Source organism: Hipposideros armiger, unplaced genomic scaffold (genome assembly GCF_001890085.2).
Source record: "Hipposideros armiger isolate ML-2016 unplaced genomic scaffold, ASM189008v1 scaffold_188, whole genome shotgun sequence".
In the NCBI taxonomy this organism is placed as follows: Eukaryota; Metazoa; Chordata; class Mammalia; order Chiroptera; family Hipposideridae; genus Hipposideros; species Hipposideros armiger.
The window spans coordinates 1,398,828-1,417,394 of record NW_017731538.1 but is presented as its reverse complement, the minus strand read 5'-3'; positions in this window follow the sequence as shown (position 1 = coordinate 1,417,394).

Genomic DNA, 18,567 nt, shown 5'->3' with positions numbered 1-18,567 from the left:
CGTGTTACAGGAAATAAAAATAAATAAAATCTTCAATTTATATACTTAGTTTTGTTGCAGAAAAAGTATTGAGTAATCAGTAAAAAATTATAAACAATACATTAGGCTAAAATACTGTAAGATATGGAATGGAAGTAAAAATTCAAGAAGTAAAAATCACAATGTTAAATATTAGACAACTAAAAGGATTTGCATGTGCATTTTTAAAGGATAATGGTGAGAATTAAGGTTGATGATATTTAGATCCCACTGGATACATTAAAAATATGTCAGTTTAATTTTTTAAATTAGTATTCACAAGGTATCATAAATTACATTATTTGCAGTCATTTAACTAATGATGAAATATTTTAGATGCCAGTTTAAAAATGTGCAAATAGGTATATAGTTTTTCAAAAGTTTTTTAGAGGGTATGACAGTAAAATACAAATGTGAAGGCCGCTTATCTAGGGACAAGTCCACAGAGCTTGATAACTTCAGCCTTCTCCTTCTAGTCCAGCTGCCCCACCGCTACCACCTGGAGAGCTGAGCCTGGGTGGGATCACAGAATGCAAATTAACTTTAACATTGGCTGGAGAACAATGCTCCTGGAAGCACCAGCCTGCTGCTGAAGACCAGCATTCAGATACATTCCAAACTAAAACAGGAGAGACGTCAGGTCTTTGGCTGTTTGCATTACTCATGCCTACAGTCCCCTCTGTCAGGCTAATCCAGACTTGACAAAAATTAAAAGTGTGGGCATGTCTTGCTGGGATGCGTCACACACATGTCACTCCACCATTTACACATGGCTGACTTTACAACCATTTACAACTTTCAGTTACAAGCAGGAACACGCTAGTTTGTTTATTAATTGCTATTTGGATAAGTGTTAAGGGTTTATGAACAATTGCACAGAATGAAGGAAATGAAAAATGGGTCATTGACATGCTTTTCTCCACCTTCCTTTTTGCCTTCGTCCCCATCTTGAAGGTTCCCTACTTTACCTGTGTGCTTCAGGCCACATCTGGCTCTTGTGAATTAAAATACTTTAAAACCCAGGAGGTTTTGCTCAGGAAGAGATTTGGAGTGGTCTCCAGGAGGCTTGTTTTCTCAAATTGTCTGTCCAGGATTTAGAAACCCCACTGAGATCCTGCCATCTTGAAGTCTTTGTTAGGGAGCCAAAGCCCTTCAGGCAGCTTCCCCAGATGTCAGCGCCTTGGCAACGCCCTGGTTTGAACATGATTTTAATAGCGACTAATTCCCTCGGCTGTGGCACTGCCGCAAATGGCTCATCATTTTACAGGCAAGTTTCAACAGTCGTGTAACCAGATGAGAATATTTTCCCAAACAATAGCATTGTGGCAGAAAACAGCTAAGGCGTGTCATGGGGATAGCAGGGAGGTAGGTAGTAAATGGAAGGTGGGGTGAATTATCTACTCGCTGGGATGGTTACTTGTGTACAGATTTAATAGTTTCCGAAGGGAAGGGGGTTATGGGCAACTATGGGCAGATTATTTTTGGTACATTTGTGAAGTCCAAGAGGGAGTTTGCACTCAGGGGCAATGGCTGCCAGTAGAGTTGGTGTAGATGGTTTAGAGGAGTTATTCCTCGGTTCTAAGTCAAGCTTGGAGGGAGGGAAAAGCCACCATCCAGAAACACTGTTGGACAGATGCAGATCTGAAGCAGCAAATTCATCCTTTGTATTTGATGTGCCATCACTCTGTCCCCTCACCCCCTACACCCACCCGGTATGGGTCATCAGAAATCCTGCTGCTCCCTTGGGTACTCTGGTGGTCCATTTCTTTAGGATTGTGCTCCGTGATGGGAGATGGGTGGTGGGAGGGTACCAAGAAACCATGTGCCAGAGGCTGGGATGTTCAGCCTCTGCGATGTCAACCTCTGAAATACACGGCATTACTCAAACATCTGTCATTTGCCTCCTAGCCTATTATAAACTAACTCACCAGTTCATTTAAACCCACATCGACTCTAGCTGGAGGTTCAGCTTGGGCTGCCTCCAGCAATGTAAAAGCACAGATGGCATGCATGCAGTGGTACTCACAAGAAGGCAATCTTTTTTTGCATTCATTGCCCATGAGATTTATCGCTCCTTGAAAATTTGCTTTATGGCAGGTTCTTTAAGCAGATCGGTGTGAATTCTCATCTTTGGGCTACCAAGCGAATAGCCTTTTTCCCTTTTCTCCACATGAAGAAGCTGAGACTCTTCATTTGAGGGATGACTGAATTTTTCCCAAGAGAGTGGCATCTATGGAGCAGATCTCAGTCTGCCTCACTCTGGAGTCTGGGTTGCCTCCACTCCCTTTGCTGCCATATCTCTGCTTTCCCTGAACTTAGGTAAAAAGTCCACAGTCTGACCATGTGCCTCAGGATTTTGTAGACTTTGGCATCTCTGAGTTTTCCCAACAATAGAGTCCTATTTGTCTTAAACTCCTTGGGAAGTGGCTCTAGACTGCCACTTCTCTCAGCTGCCTTTCTCTGGAATTTCTCCAGCTTTGCCAAGTTTTCCTTGAATTGCAATGGCCAGGCCTGCAGCCAGTGCACCAGAGGCCGATGTCCTTCTGTGTGGTATAAGGAGATGGAGCCATTTCTTCCTTGGTTTTTATCCCAACATTGACCACAACATTCTACAATTTTTGAGCTGGAAAGAAGCCTAGGAATCAGCTATCCCAGTGGTACTCAATCTTAGGTGTACATGAGAATCACCTGGAGGGCTGTGTGTTAGGCGTCTATTGCTGTATAACACATCCCCCCCCTCTCTGAAAATGTAGCAGATTAAAATAACAAAAATGTATTATCTCACACAGTTTCTGAGGGTCAGGAATCCAGGAGTGGTTGAGCAGAGTGGTTCTGGCTCGAGGTCTCTGATGAGACTGTAATCAACGTGTTTGTTGGGACTGCAGTCATCTGACGGCTTGACTAGGGCTGGATGATCTGCTTTCAAAAAGGCTTACTCACCTGGCTACAGATAGGGTCACTTTTCTTCACCATGTGTACCTCACCACAAAACTTCCTGAATGTCCTAAAAACCTGGCACCCAGTTTTCCCAAATCAACGATCCAAAAAAGATCAAGGGAATAACCAAGACAGAAGCCACAGTGCATTTTGTGAGATAACCTTGGAAGAGACATACCATAACGTCTGATGTATTTTAGTCATCAGACAGAGCAGTTCTAGTTCAAGGTGGGATAGGCCTACACAAGGATGTGAATTCCAGGAAGTGGGAATCACTGGGACTATCTTGGAGTTTGGATATCACAGCTTGTTGAAAGACAGATTTCTGGGCCCTGTCCCTAGAGTTTCTGATTCAGTAGGTTTGGAATGGGATCCAAGACTTTTCTAACAACTTCCCAGGTCATGCTGATACTACTCACCTAGGACACACACTTTGAGAACCACTGATCTATCCCTTATTCTGATTTTGTAAATGATGAAACTGAGTCTCACAAAAATGGAGAAAAACAGAAGCAGAGAAGCATACCAACAATTAATTATTGAATACCTACTATGTGTCAGGTACTAGGCAGTAGCCTTTATATACATTTTCTTGTTTCATACAACAAATCCTATGCATTACTCACCGTTTTATGAATGACGAAACTGAAACTAAGTGAGATTAAGTAACTTGCCCAAATTCAAATACGTAGCTACTGACAGGGGACAGGACTGGAACCCAGATCTCCTGATTCTCAAGTGAAAGTCAAAATGTTTCATATAATCAGAAAGCCCCAAATCTGCTATTATATCATAAGTGGAGTTGTTTTCCTTCAAAATGCATTAGCTGTGTTATTATCACACAGGTTATCACCCTATAAATTGTTCCCATTGAATTTTGCAGCTCATAGGCCAAAAATTAACCTTAGTTTCACTGGAAGACTTAGAGAGTCAACATTCATGGTGCTTTCTAAGTCTGGTAGAACATGTCTAAGAGACACTGGTTACAGCAGGGATCCCCAGAGTACTCAACAATTACACCGATAGCCCACAGGACATAACCTCAGTCTGTTAGAGTGGTTAACTTGCTTGCTGGTCACAGTTCCACCACAATTTTGGGTAAGTCTCTTAAAAGCCCTGAGTCTTTTGTTTATCATTTGTAGACTGGAAAGAGTAATAATTGCTTCCTTGCCCACCTTTTAGGGTTATTGTGAGGATCAAATGAAATAATACACACAAAGTCTTTGCAAATTGCCAAGTGCCTTGTGCATATGTAGATCCTATTACTACTATTGCATTTGTCAGTCCAGTGTGTGCTTATTTCTGCTCTTTGATTCTTACCTGCTATTCTTAAGAATAGGATGCTGGGCTTTATTAAAAGCCCTTTAGACACTGAAATTAGACATTTAATTTTTCTTTCTTTTTTTTTTAAAGATTTTATTGGGGAATCGGGGAAGGGGAACAGACAAGTTGCTGTCTTTTTGTTCTTCAGTCTAGTTGTGGAGGATGTCGCTTCACTGCCCCATGTTGGTATTATCACTGCGCTCTTCCCAGGTGAGGCACATTGGTCGCCTGCCACTGGACAGCCACTCACAGCAGCTCTTGGCAGCTCACGCCAGCTGCCGGCTGCTCACACTGGCTGCCAGCCACTCATGGTAGCTTATGGCAGCCCACTGCAGCAGGGGCTGCAATCTACGCCATCACTGGCAACTTGTGGCAGCCCAGCTCCAGGTCGAGCTGTAGTTCACCATCTTAGCTGTAGAGAGCACAGTGTCACTGGCCCTCATGTGGGATCTGAACCAGGGTTCTGCTGCTCAGAGCTGGCATCCCAAGTCAACTCTTAACCAATGTACCACTCAGCCGGCACCTTAATTTTTCTTATATAATAGGTATTTCTCCAGGCAGAATTAGCTGTAGAGTAAGAATTTTTACAAAATAAAAAAGAGGGACAAAACAAACTCTTACTATATGCAGGACCCTGTGCTGGGTACTTAACTTATTTACTCCTTGTAACAAGTCTATAAAGGTGATATCAATATCTCTGTTTTAGATGTAGAAACTGAAGGAAAGAGACATAAGGTCTTTGCTGTAACCAAGAGAGCCAGGAGTTTACTCTCTTATGCTAGTCAGCACAGGACCTCGTTCATAGATGTTCAAGGAATGGAAACTTTTAAATATTGCTCTCATGCATCTATCAGTGATGAGCGGAACCACCCTCCCAGCCTATTGGATGGACTTGCTGGAATCAGATATTTGGAAAGTAGCTACATGAGGAGGACTTACTAATCCTTTCTTCCCAGCATGGAGCATGGTAGAAAGACTTTCTCTGGTGGAAGGAGAGGTTTCTATTAGGCTTGTTATTGCTGACTTTTTACTTTCTCATGGGCAATATTGGGAGGCAAATTGCCCAATGCTGACTACTTGGTAACATTTTTGAACATCCAGAAAGCACAGTGGTCACCAGGCGGCAGCATGAGTTAACTAAGAACCAAAGTGCTTCGGGGGCAGGATTATTAGACTTGGAGGTTAGAAAAATTCTACAAATGTAGTACATCTTGATGTCTGTAACATATTTTGAGCCAGATGGAGCAAAGGGAATTAGATTCAGGGATCTTCAAACAGCTGCTTGAAAATTATACTTGAGAAAATACTCATCCAGTGACATGTTATAAGGTTCCATCCTTGATCCTATTCTATGCAACAGTTTTATTAGTGCTTTTGTCAAAGGTTGATGGCCTGCTTATCAAATTTAGAGATGAGGTAAAGTTGGGAGGGATGAAGAGTATGTTGTACAATAGAATAGAGGTTTTACAATAAAAGGCAAACTAAGTTAAAACTTAACAAATATTATTATAACATTAAATTTACTACATGGATTCAGTAAAAGCAATAGCATAACAACAGAATGGAGAACTGGTTTATCTGTAGGTCATATAATAATGACTTGAGCATTTTAGTTCATAATTAATAGTGTTGTGTTTAAGTTCATTTTAGTTAGTTAAAAAGGTAGGTAGTTAAAGTGCTTGAGATAATATACCTGATCATGTGGTCCCCATAAGCAGTCTTGGGTTGGACTGATGGATGAACAGGAGAAATAAAGTTGTGAATTTTCTTATTTATTTATTTATTTATTTATTTATTTATTTATTTATTTATATTTCAGTTTGGGGTGACAATTGTTAGTAAAGTTACATAGGTTTCAGGTGTACAATTCTGTAATACATCATCTCTATGTCACATTGCGTATTCACCACCCAGAGTCAGTTCTCCTTCCATTGCCATATATTTAGAAGTTGTGAATTTTCTTTTTTTTTCCTTTTTTTTAAAAGATTTTTATTGGGGAATTGGGGGAAGGGGAACAGACAAGTTGCTGTCCTTTCGTTCTTCAGTCTAGTTGTGGAGGACGTTGCTTCACCGGCTCAAGTTGGCAACATCATTGCTCTCTTCCCGGGTGAGGCAGATCAGTCGCCGGCTTCTGGATGGCCGCTCACTGAGGCTGCTGGCCACTAACGCAGGCTGCTGGCTACATTCGGTAGCCCATGGCAACCCACTGCAGAAGGAGCTGCAGCCTATGCCGTCACCGGCGACTCACAGCAGCCCATCTCCAGGTTGAGCTGTTGTTCAGCATCTTAGCTGTGAAGGGCAGTGTCACTGGCCCTCATACGTGGGATCTGAACCGGGGCCCTCTGGCGTCTCAAGCCAGCTCTTAACCAATGCACCACTTGGCCTGCCCAGAAGTTGTGAATTTTCAACACAGCTGTATGACCTCTGGAGTTTTGGGCTGCCGCGTTTCTAGAGGGATATTGACATATCGTAATACACACAAGATGGAAATTAAAACTATTAAAGAAATGGACACTGAAAACTTTTGTAGGACTTGAGACTATTCAGTCTGAAGAAGAAAAGAGTTGAAGTACTAGCATGGTAGTTATGCTCAAATGGCTGCTGGAAGAGTAAAAGCCAATTGTGGGTCATGTACAACTAGTGCGCAGGTCCTGATGGTCTGCATTGTGGCCTCCATTCCTGGATCTACTTTATTTTCTCAACCTTGTCTCTCTCTCTTTTTTTTTTTGTATCCTCTTTTTAATTAAAAACTTTTATTGAGTTGTAACTCTACCTACAGTAGAGTGCACATGTGTTATGTGTACAGCTTGATGGATTTTTACATATGTATCTACCTCTATAATGCAGATCAAGTTTTAGAACAGGTTCTTTTGTACCAAGTAACCCCTATCCTGACCTCTATGACTAGTTTTATCTACAATGGACTCACATAGGATATACTCTTTTTGTTGAGGTTTTTGTGACCTATAGTATTTTGAGAGCTTCAACCATATTTTGGGAGAAAGTAGTAGTTCATGATTTTTCATTGCTGCATATTCTGTTGTAGAAATATGCTGCAATTCATTTATTCAGCCCACTTTCAATGACATTTGGGTTGCTTATCGTTTTGGTCTATTTTTATGTGCCCTCTTTAAGCTATATTAATTTGTCTTCTTATAAATACTTAGAATTTACTTAAAGTAATTTTTTGATCTATATACCTAATGTGCTGAAAAATTAGATCCATTCTGTGTTGCTCCACAGGCAGAAACCAGCACTTAGTGTGTTTCTTGGCACAAAGGTCTGATGATTTTGATGGATTGTTGGTTAATTGCTCAGAGCCAATGATTAGAAGTTACAGAGGTATACACCTTAGTCCCTATAAGGAAGAAGTTTCTTAACATCAGCCCCGCTGAACACTGGAAAGTGATGGATAATAAAACAGGAAGTTCCCCTTTCCTTGGAGGTGTGAAAGCAGACAATATGATCCTCTAACAGGGGATTTAGAGTAGTGGACACTGTGGGGGTTCTGTCCAGATCTCCTTGGACCCCCTTTGCTACTTCTTGTGCCTCACTCTCAGCTTCTGTGTTATTTTGCTTCTAATGGCCACCGATACAGTTGCTGGGAGCTCAGCTCTCTTGCTTGCATTTGGATAAACTCTAAGGTGTAATTTATCTTCCGAGCTCCCCTGGGGCATCAGGCTGGGGCTGTGACCTGGCATGCAGTCTCACTCTGGGTTGCCCCCTTTCCCTTCCCTTCCCTGCTCCTCCCTTTCTCTTCCTGGTTTCTTTCAGGAGCGCTTCCTTAATATATCACTTGGACATGAATCCTTGTCTCACGGTCTGTTTATAAAGAACCTGACCTAAGATATTTGATAAAGAATGAATTGATCTGATCAATGCTGACAGATGATAATTTAGTCCAAATAGTATGGAAATAGATCAACTTAGCATACCCACTATAGCTGTCTTTCCAAAACCTAGATGATGTACAGTCTTAACTGTCTAAAGTCAGGGATCATTGTTAAAATCTGGAGGCGCTGAGCCGTTAGGCAATGCTGGGAACTCAGAAGTGGGTCAGCTTGTGCAGAAGGAAAAGAAACTGGAGCAAGATGGGCTAAGAAAATGGTAATGTAGGGCCTGATCACTATGAGGAGATAATCAACAGTACAAACCACAGGATCCAAATTAGGTGACAAACTCAGACTCCAGCGTTTATCTGCAAGGGAAATACTCAGAGTCCATTGGAAATAGTATCAAGGTTCACTGAGTTTAGATCACGATCCCAGCTAGGGGCTGGTTGCCAGTATCCAAGACAAAATCCTATCCATGCGGACTCGACAGAAAAGCCTGGACCAGGCAAGCCTTGTGCCCCATGCTGGACTTGTTCGCAAAACAAAATTCAAACTTCTCACGTTAGTGGAGCAGAGATTTCTAATGGACTCTGTGCCCTGGTTAGGGTTGGAGACAGGAAGAAGAAAACAGGCAGGGAACTATCGGTGAGGACTAATGTGTGTGAGGTGCACTACTGGGTACTTTTCTTTATCTTTCAACTTCACAACACCTCTATGAAAAAAGTATCACTACCCTCAGTTTTCAAATGTGGAGAATAAAGCTCTGAGAGGTTAAATTAAGTGCCCTAGGTCACTGGTTAGGGTGGAATTCACACACATCAAACAATGGCTAATTGAACAATACCCTCTGCTGCCTGTGCCAGGGGAGTGGTGCAAATGATGATTGCCACAGGAGTGTAAACAGAGCTGGCAGAGGTGCCAAACCAGCTTTGTTATAAATGAAAAAATATCAGTCATCCTCAGTGTTGCCCCTTAATGCCAGGTATTGAGAAATAGAGCATTGCTTCTCACAAAGCACTTTTCTATACCTATATATTCCAGAAACTTTCTTTAATTATTCATATTTAATTGGCTTGGGGCAGGGGAGGAGAAAGCAAATTGTTTTAGTCCTTGTATCTGTTACCTTATTTAGCCCTCTCAATACCAGTGAAGAAGGTATTAATCTTTTTATTTGAGAGATGGGACTACTGAACATCAGAGAACTTAAACTTTCCTAAAATCTCACAACCTACAAATAACCCTGTTTTCTCTGATCCTGAATCTATGTAGGTTATTCTTTACCCGTGCTTCCCTCTCTGCAGCATTCTTGAAATTATTGTCACCTGTTGTCAATATGTGGCTGGTTGTTTGGCTTCTATAACTGCTGGTCTGCTAGTTGAGGGGTTTGTTTCTTGTTCGGGGCTTGTAATGATTGTGATGACTGTCTCTGCTGTGTGTCACCTAGTCAGGACACAGCACAGTTGCTCCTTGGGTCCTTGGTCAGTGTAGACAGCCAAACACGAAAATTTGGGCTACAGAGTTTGCTTTCAAATTGAGGTTATCCAGATAGGTGGTGTATACTTATGAAATACAGATCTTTTCAAAGTCTCCTTTTATGAGTGTGTGCTATTCTGCCTATCCAGCACTCCTTCCTTCTTCTAGCAACAGCCCCCTTTCATTTAGAGAACTTTGCCCCCTCACTCCCACATGGTTTTAGGAAAGACTGACATCCTCCCCTCTGCTGTAAAAGTTGGTCCCCGGAATGGGCACATGACCCAAGGCAGACCAATCAGAATAATTCCCTGGGATTTTTTGACCTGGAGCTGAGAAGAGTTTTTCTCAAATGTTGATGGAGAGAAGATAGGAGCTTGCAACTTTTGGGAGCATTGGTCCGTCTTTGGAGAGAAAGTCAGTTTGTGAGGACGAAGTTGCCATGTAGAGAGAAGCAGAGATCAGAAAGAGAGAGAGCACACATGAGTGATAGAGCGCTGATGGAGCCCATCCCCCAGTTCTCTAATTTCAGATCGCAGGTCACTCCGTGGTTATGTGACCCCCAAAATGTCCTCTTATTGCCCAAGCTAGTCTGAGCCATATTTCTGTCACTTGCAACCAAGTCTGGCGTAATATATTCTATCCTTTTTTTCTATTGCTCATTCTTAGCCTAAATCTAAGACAGCATATGACTCTGAAATAAGCAATTTTGATTTCAGTTAGGCCTATGGGATTGCTGCAAAGCTAATAGCTTCATCCTTAGGGCTAGAAAGTATCCTGGTTTGCTCAGGACAGCCCTGGTGTGTGCCTGTTGCCTTAGAGTAATTATTACTTTAGTGCCCCCTTTCAGCTCATAAGGGCCTAACTTGGATGCTAAACCATATAGTTACCTTATTTCAGGCTCATCTAAACATTCCCTTTTTGAAGGCTTTTCTCATCGCCTCACCCTCAACTTTGAGCCATCGTTCTATACATGGGAGCCCCTGAAAGACAGAGATAAAGCACACCTCACCCCTCAGTGTAGCCTGGTAGAGCTTTGTACAGCACCTTGTGTACTGTATGAACTCAGCCAGTAGTTGGCTGCATTGAGTTTTTAAGCCTTAAAATAACTGTTAAACAGACTCATCTAAAAGAGACCCATTTGACTGATATGCAGTAGTGATGACCTGGATTTCTAGTCCTTCAAGTTTGAAGGGAACCTACCATTTATGGGACTTACTGTTATTAGAGAAAGTTTGAATATGTGCTTTCATTTAATTCTCTAAGGTAAGTCTTATCTTCATTTTTACAGATTAGGAAATTGATGGTTAAGAGGTGAAGTGTGTGCCCCTGAACCTGAGCGTCCACCACACCACGGGAGCCTGCACTGTTTCGTGGGCTCGCTCCTGCTGCGTGCCATTCTGCACAGACAGGCTGAATACTAAACACTACACTTCCCCCATGTTTTAATAGTTCAGGTTCTGGGTGTGATTTAGGTCCCCCCCAATCTGATGCTGTGTTCTATTGGCTGGGGAACTTGGTTAATTCCATGGGGTGAGAAGTGGGCACAAAGCTTCCATTTTTCTGGTGCAGGTCATGGCAGAAACATGAGAGTCCTGGAGCCAGCAGATATATTTTCCCACTTTAGTGACTTCCCAATTGTGGCAAGAGCAGCAGGCCCCTTGAGACCCAGATGTTCAGTGTGGTTTTGGGTGTCGTTCCTAGGAGCTCAACCTGGAGTCTGTTTCTTCAGTTCTGCCATTGATTCTGTAAACTTAGTTCCCTTACAGCCAGGTATAGGGGGAGTTCCTCTTCCTACAAACGAACACTGACCATGATGTCTGCACATACCCAGGGGCATCACAGTTAAGATTCAAGGTAGCAAGGTGGATTGATTTCACTTTTGTCTATCTATCTATCTATCTATCTATCTATCTATCTATCTATCTATCATCTATCTATCTATCTACCTACCTATCTATCTATCATCTCTATCATCTATCTATTTATCTATCTATCTCTATATCTATCTATCTATCATCTATCTAGCTATCTATGCTTTAATTCTCTTCTTCCCTTTGGTAGTGGAGACAGAGTCTGAGGACCCTCATCCAGGCTTGTGGCCCCCTCATTTAATAATATAGAGCTCAATAACTTCTCACTTTCTATTGCCCTTTGCCTGAGAGGATCATGGTCACTGCCCAGTCTGACTCAGATGACATCGTATGGAGGAAGGAATGAGCATAATCATGATCTCACTGCTGTGTTAAGGTAACCATGGGAACATCACCTGGAGCCTACCTCAGATATATACGTTAAGGTAGAACTTTTTTTCCCCTTTATAGCAGGGTCAAGTGAAGGTATGTGTCTTTTATTTATTTCCCTGAAATAATTTTCCTTAGCATAATCACAGCTTGGTTTCACATGCTCACAACTGAGCATTTTTCTTTTCTGTTTTGGCAGGGAGGTGACTCGGAATCATAGAGAAATATTAATCATTTGGTGTGGTTTTCTTGATTAAAGGAATTGTAAATGGCTGCTTGAAAAACTCAACGAAGGCTCATTCTTGGATTAATATCAGATAAAACTTGTTTCTACAATTCATCTCACAGAGCAATTGGCTATTCTCTAAAAGTTCAAACACAGTAAAATAAGGAAAATGAGCATAATCATGCTGTGAAGCCTCAATTAGCAAAATATCTCAGGGAATGGGCTGTCCAATCATTAGGGTAAGAAGGAGGATTTTTCTTACTAATTTCTATGTAGTGTAATCTTGGCAGCTTCCAGAAAAACCCATACATCCAAAGACATTCCACTCACCTGGCTCACAAATTGCTTTGGATTTCTTTAGGAAGGTGTGATGGTTAATTTTACTTGTCTTGACTGGGCCTTGGGGTGCCCAGATATTTGGTCAAACATTACTCTGGTATTTCTGTGAGGGTGTTTTTGGATGAGAGTACCATTTGAATTGGTAATGTAGATGGGCCTCATCCAAACAGTTAAAGGCCTAAATAGAGCAAAAAGTCTGACCTTCCCCTGAGAAAGAGAATTCTCCTGTCTGACCTCCTTTAAGCTGGGACACTGTTTTTTGTTTTTGTTTTTGTTTTTCCTGCCTTCAAACCGAAGCCCCTGTTCTGCCTGGGTTTTGAGCCTGCCAGCCTTCAGAATGGAACCACACCATTGGGTCTCCTGGGCCTCCAGTTTGACAATTCATCCTGCAGATCTGGGGACTTCTCAGCTTCCAACATCATGTGAGCCAATTCCTTATGATGTATATATATACACTATAATTATGTATATAATTATAATATAAATATGCTACATTCATATATATAATGTATGTGTGTGTATATACGTGTATGTGTGTGTATATCTATCTATCTATCTATCTATCTATATATATATATATAGAGAGAGAGAGAGAGAGAGAGAGAGAGAGATAGATAGATATAGATATCTCCACATATCCCAGAGGGGAAGCAAGACTCATATCTGCACACTAAGGAACGAGTGACTGATCTCCCTGATTTCATGTCTCTTTCTCTGTGCTTTTAATTCACAAATGTGCTGGAGCAGACACTATTCTCAACAACACACTCTTCTTTTTCAAACAAAACTAATAGTATGTGTTTTTGTTTGTTTTGTTTCTTAAGAAAAGATGGGTATCCTGATGTTATCTTGGTAATTACAAATCACTTACCCCTGGGAAAGTGGTAGCCCAAGGGAGGAGAGGGGTCCCCTTGAAGATGGTTGTCACAGGGTGTTTGCTGCCTGCCCTGCCCATCCTCTCCCATCCTCCCTTCTCAAGCCTTGCGCATCCCTGGCTGCATAGCTCCCATCCGTCTCCCAGGGTGTGGTGTGACCTCCTCAGGAATTTTTGTCTTGACCCACACAGTTGGGCCGGTGCCTATGTCAGACATTGATGCTCCACCAGATCCCCTGGGACCCCTTTATTATTTCTCTGTACCTGTCGCTGGCTTCCTGCCTTCCTTCCATTTTCCCTTGGAAGGCTTTTGCTTCCTGCAGCCTACACCTGTGACTCTTCTCCAGGGGAGGTGCCCTGGGCCCCCTGGCAGGGGACATATGTAATGTCTGGGGATGGATTGCCCTCCCTGGCAGCAGTCGCTAGCCAATGACTGGCAGGGTGGGAGTCTGAAAGCCCAGGTTCTTCCCTCCTGTTGGGACAAACTCTGAGGCCTGGCTTATAAGCCAAAGTTCCCCGTCGAGTGAGCCGGAAGCCACTCTCAGTGGGACTTATGCCTCCAGTCTCACCCTTATTGGTCTTCTTCCCCTTCCCTGTCTTTCTTCCCCCACTCTCTTTCTGTTTTTTCCTAGGAGCACTACTTGAAAACCTGCTTATGCACCAATCTGTCAGGGGTCCAATCTAAAATGGCGCCCCTCCTATAAGCTCCCGTGGCCCTCTGGGCATTATAGTGCTGATCAGGATGAGTTGTAATTCCCTATCCCTATCCTCTAGCCAGCACCTGCCTCTGGACTGGGAGCTTTCTGAAGGTAGGGACTGCGTGTTGTCTATGGCTATATCTCAGGACCAACTCAGGACCTGCCAATGGGCTCAATGAGAGCTTGTGAATGAATGAATGAACCATGAACTCCAACTATCCAAACCAATCCCAACAGAAGATTGAACCAGGAAAATATCTGTGCACCTCTAGGGAAGCACAGGTTCTAAACAGAAATTAAACTAAATGTTTTCCTGAAAATGGAATAAGAATGTTAGGGGACGCTAGACACTGGGCCAGGGACTAGAATAACCACTTTTTTCTCATGCCTTTCTGTGTGTCTTCACTAGCACAGTCTTGGCCTTTGGTTGTGGGCCCCATTTCCCAACAGGTCTTGCTCTTAGAAATGTGCATATATGTTTTCATCGTTTTTAATTCCTCTGCAGCTTCTGCCTCCAGGCTCTCAGATTCCATCACAGGAGTGACATTTATCTCTTAGCTTTGAGCTCACTGTTGGCTACTGACCTGCCTCAGAATTCCATCCTGATCTCTGTATCTGCACCATCAGGTCTGCTGACTATTGTCCCCAGTCTTCAAGTTCTCCCCATCAGCTCTCTTTTCCAGATGGCAGGACCTGGAGTATTGAATTCTAATCACAACACCCCCAGCCCACTCCTCTGCCCCCTCCCAGTGCCAGCCCAGTGTGGAATGTGGTTGTGACAGAGAAGCCCAATCTGTCACCACCGCCCCATCTCCAGCATGTCCAGGCAGGCCTGGGCAAGTCACCAGGGGTTGTGTTGACATGAAAGGTGGCCCACAGGTTTTCCAGAAAACTGTGATGAAGTCTTGGGACTGACACTGGCCCAGATGGGGACCTGAGCAGATTGGAAGGCCTTAACGCTTAGTCATTTGGAGATCGGGAAGATGGTTAGCCATGGATTGAATTTATCCTGAGGGGGGATACCAAGGTCCACTTGTCCAGTTTATTTGGGGTCAGGGTGAGGCATAGCAAGAACAGGACATAAAAAAAAATCCCCAATAAATAAAAGAGCCTGAGACAAAAAGGGCCCCACTGAAAGTGAGGCCCAGCAGTTCAAGGAGGGGGCCCTCAAAGCAAGTGTAGGAGGGGAAGAAGGCCATTGGAAAAGGCTGCGTGGTTGTACAGAAAAGGTGTCTAAATCTCATGGGCTGAAAAAAAAGGTGCTTGAAAATGAACTTTGCGAACTTATGTTCCTTTCCCCTTGCTACTGTGGCAGATGCCATCCTTTCATCAAACATTCACAGGCCGGCTACGAGCACTTGGGAGTCAGGCTGTGCAGGAAATGACGGTAACCTTGGCTGAGCAGTCAAACAGAGGGCAGAGGAGACGTTAATGATTTACAGCCAGGAGGCCTGGGGATTCCTTCCAGCGGCTCAGTGCGGATCACAGCACAGGGAGCTGCAGAAGGAGCTGCAAAGATAAAAAGGCTCCATGCAAGATGATCCCAGGAGGAAGGTCTGGGCAAACAAGTCTGGTTTCAAGTTTTCTCTCTCTTTATCTCTACCACCCTGCCCATTCCAAGTCTTCATCTCTCACACCCGCACAGTTGTCAGAGATGCCAAACAAATCTCCCTGCCTTTCTCCTTCCTCCTGTTTTTCAACAAGGAGCGTCTTCCTTGCATCAGGCACTAGGGGAACAGCAGCGAGCAAAACAGACCAGAATCTCTGCGCTGGTGGAGCCTGTGCTCTAGAAGGAGGACACAGACACACGTATGGCATGTCAGAGGGCTACATAAGCCGTGAGAGAAGAGGGAAAGGGAATACTGGTGAAAATGGGCCAGGGAAGGCTAGCAACGTTGAAGACAGAGTCAGGGAAGGCCTTGCATTTGACATTTTTACCAAGCTGCTTCTCCATGCCAGACATCATGCTAGCTGCTGTGTCTATGCTGGACATAATTTCCAAATAAAAGCATGTGATTCCTGCCCCAGGAAACTTACAGTCTAGCTCCTTTTCTGCACACCTTGAATCTCTCCTCAGTATGACTACCCTGGGGATCTTCCTGCAATATGGGGACCATCACATCACCACCCTGTTTAAAACCCCTTGATGACATTTCAATGCCTTGAGAATCAAATTCTGGCCCCTGAGCAGGTTTAAGCCCTCTGACCTCTGTCCAACCCACCTACCAGTCCAGTGCCCAGTCACAGCTTTCTTTCCCTCCAGCTAGGTAGCCACACAATCTAATTTGCCTGGAATAGTCCTGGTTCATGCTGTCATCCTGCCATCATTATTAAGAGTGTGTCACTTTACTTTCAAAAGCGTCTCAATTCGGACAACAAACTATGCAGTTGCATTCTACGTAACACACATCAATGCTTCAGCTACACAAATTGTTCTCCACAAACACGCTCTCCTCCCAGCTCTGTACCTTGCTCACTCTCTCCCCTCAGTCTGGGTTACCCTTTCTTGCCTTACTTGTTTGATGAGATTTTCTTTGTCCTTAAAAATCAACGGAAATGTTACCGTCTCTGTTTTCTGGCCTCTCACCACCCTCACCCCTCTAGTCGACAGCATATTTGCTCCCTCCTCCATGCTCCTAGAGCAGTCATCCTTTCTCTAGTGCCGTGGGCAATCCACCTTCATCTTGGCGTGTCTCCACCTCTGACCTGGGGTTGGGGCCTGGACTCTGTTTAGCCTTGTGTCCGCAGGGCCTTGCACAGCATCTGATCCCCAGCAGGTTCTGAGTAAGTGTTGATGAGGTTGAATGCAATGAGGGTGTGCTCTAGCTGCAAATAGAATGGCTTAAAGCTTTAAATGCTTTCAAGGAAACTATTAGAACTTGAAGACGGGGCCCACCATGCATTTTCCCCCCTATCTGTTACACAATTCCTTCAACGTAGAATGAAGTTGGTGCCCCAACAGTGGATCTCTTGTTATTCTGCACCTTAATTTTCTGGCTCACAGGTGCTCACTCACCTGTACACCATAAAGGCTCCCTCTTTCAGCTGCCCTGCTTCCTGGGGGAGAGCTGTTCTGACACAGGCTGTAGCACCAAGTCTTCAATCAGGGGAGCAAAGAAGGATATTCTCAGTACAAGGACTGGGATAGAAAGGAAGTGAGATGTGGAGTAAAGAGTGGGAGCAAGAAAAAAAGCATCCCTTATCCGAAGATGACATGAGCACTTTCTAAAAAGGGAACCATCTGAAGGAAAGTTTTGGCATCAGCAGCAAATTTTCAAGCAGCTGGAAAAAACCATGAGCAATGTTACGTTTATCAGTCCTGAGAAAGGGAGAACTGTGCAGGAAATTTAACCAATGACTTTGAAGTCAGGAGACCAATGGTTAGGAGAGGGGAAGTGAGATCATGGAATGAGCACGAAGTATAGTGTTTAAATACTGGCCGACCATTCACTCAGGGGTTGATTTATTCATTTCTATGTGGTCACATTCACACAACAAATATGGAGCACCTACTTTAGGCCAGGCACTGAGTAGGCGTTCAAAATACAATGCTAAGAAAAATACAAGACCCAGTCCATGCCAGTCTAGTGAGGAAGTCAGAAGGTATCACATGCTCGTAAGATTGAATTGCCTGTTTTAAAGGGTGGTAAGTGCTCGGAAGGAAGTATACACAGGTCTCTAAGTGCGTAGAACAGTGATGGGAGCAAGTCCATTCTTCCCTGGGGGAAGAGATGGGTGAGTTGTGAACTGAAGGATGAATAGGAGTGAATTGAGGCCCAGGTGGGGCCAGGAAGATGGGCCTTTGGTGGCTCCCCAGGTGGAGGTAATAGCACGTGGGAAGTTCTTGCGCCAGAGAGAAGTTCGGCGCCCACAGCTGGTTGAGAGCCCAGAGGGTGAAAGGGAAAGGGGACAAGGTGAAGCTGAAAAGAGGAGGAGACAGACCAGGCAGGTCTGCACCGGTTACCACAGGACATATGGTCTTTGTGCCAAGAGCACAGGATGGCAAGGGAAGATTTGTAGCAGTGGGGATGGGAGTGGGGTATGTACGAGTCACCTGATCAGATGTCTATTTTGAAAACTCCATTTTAGCTGCAGGGTGAAAAGATTTCAAAGTGGAAAGATCCCTTAGAAAGCCATTGCAAGAATCCAGACCAGAAATGGGTAGGAGCTTGATCTAAGGAGGGGACCATGCAACTTCCCATAACCTGAGTCTCAGTGTGTGATCCCATAAGGGAGATAACCAGACAAAGCTTAGGGTGAGCAAATAGCCAAAGTGGTCTTCCTTCCTCCCGACATAAGACAGGCAGCTGACACTTGACCAAGGCTCCTGGGCCTGTTCAGCTCTGCTTTCTGAGATGATTTTTGTTTTATTCACAGAAGCAACCCTGTGTTTGTGCATGGAAATGGGGACAGGAAGCAGCCCAAGACACATTGTAGAGAAGTTCCTTTCCAAAATATTTTTGATTAAAAAAAGAGGACAAACTATATAGGTCCCAGGTGTCTCTCTCTCTCTGTCTCTGTCTCTGTCTCTCTCTCTGTCTCTCTCTCTGTCTCTCTGTCTCTCTCTCTGTCTCTTTCCTCTCTCTCTCTCTCTCTCTCTCTCTCT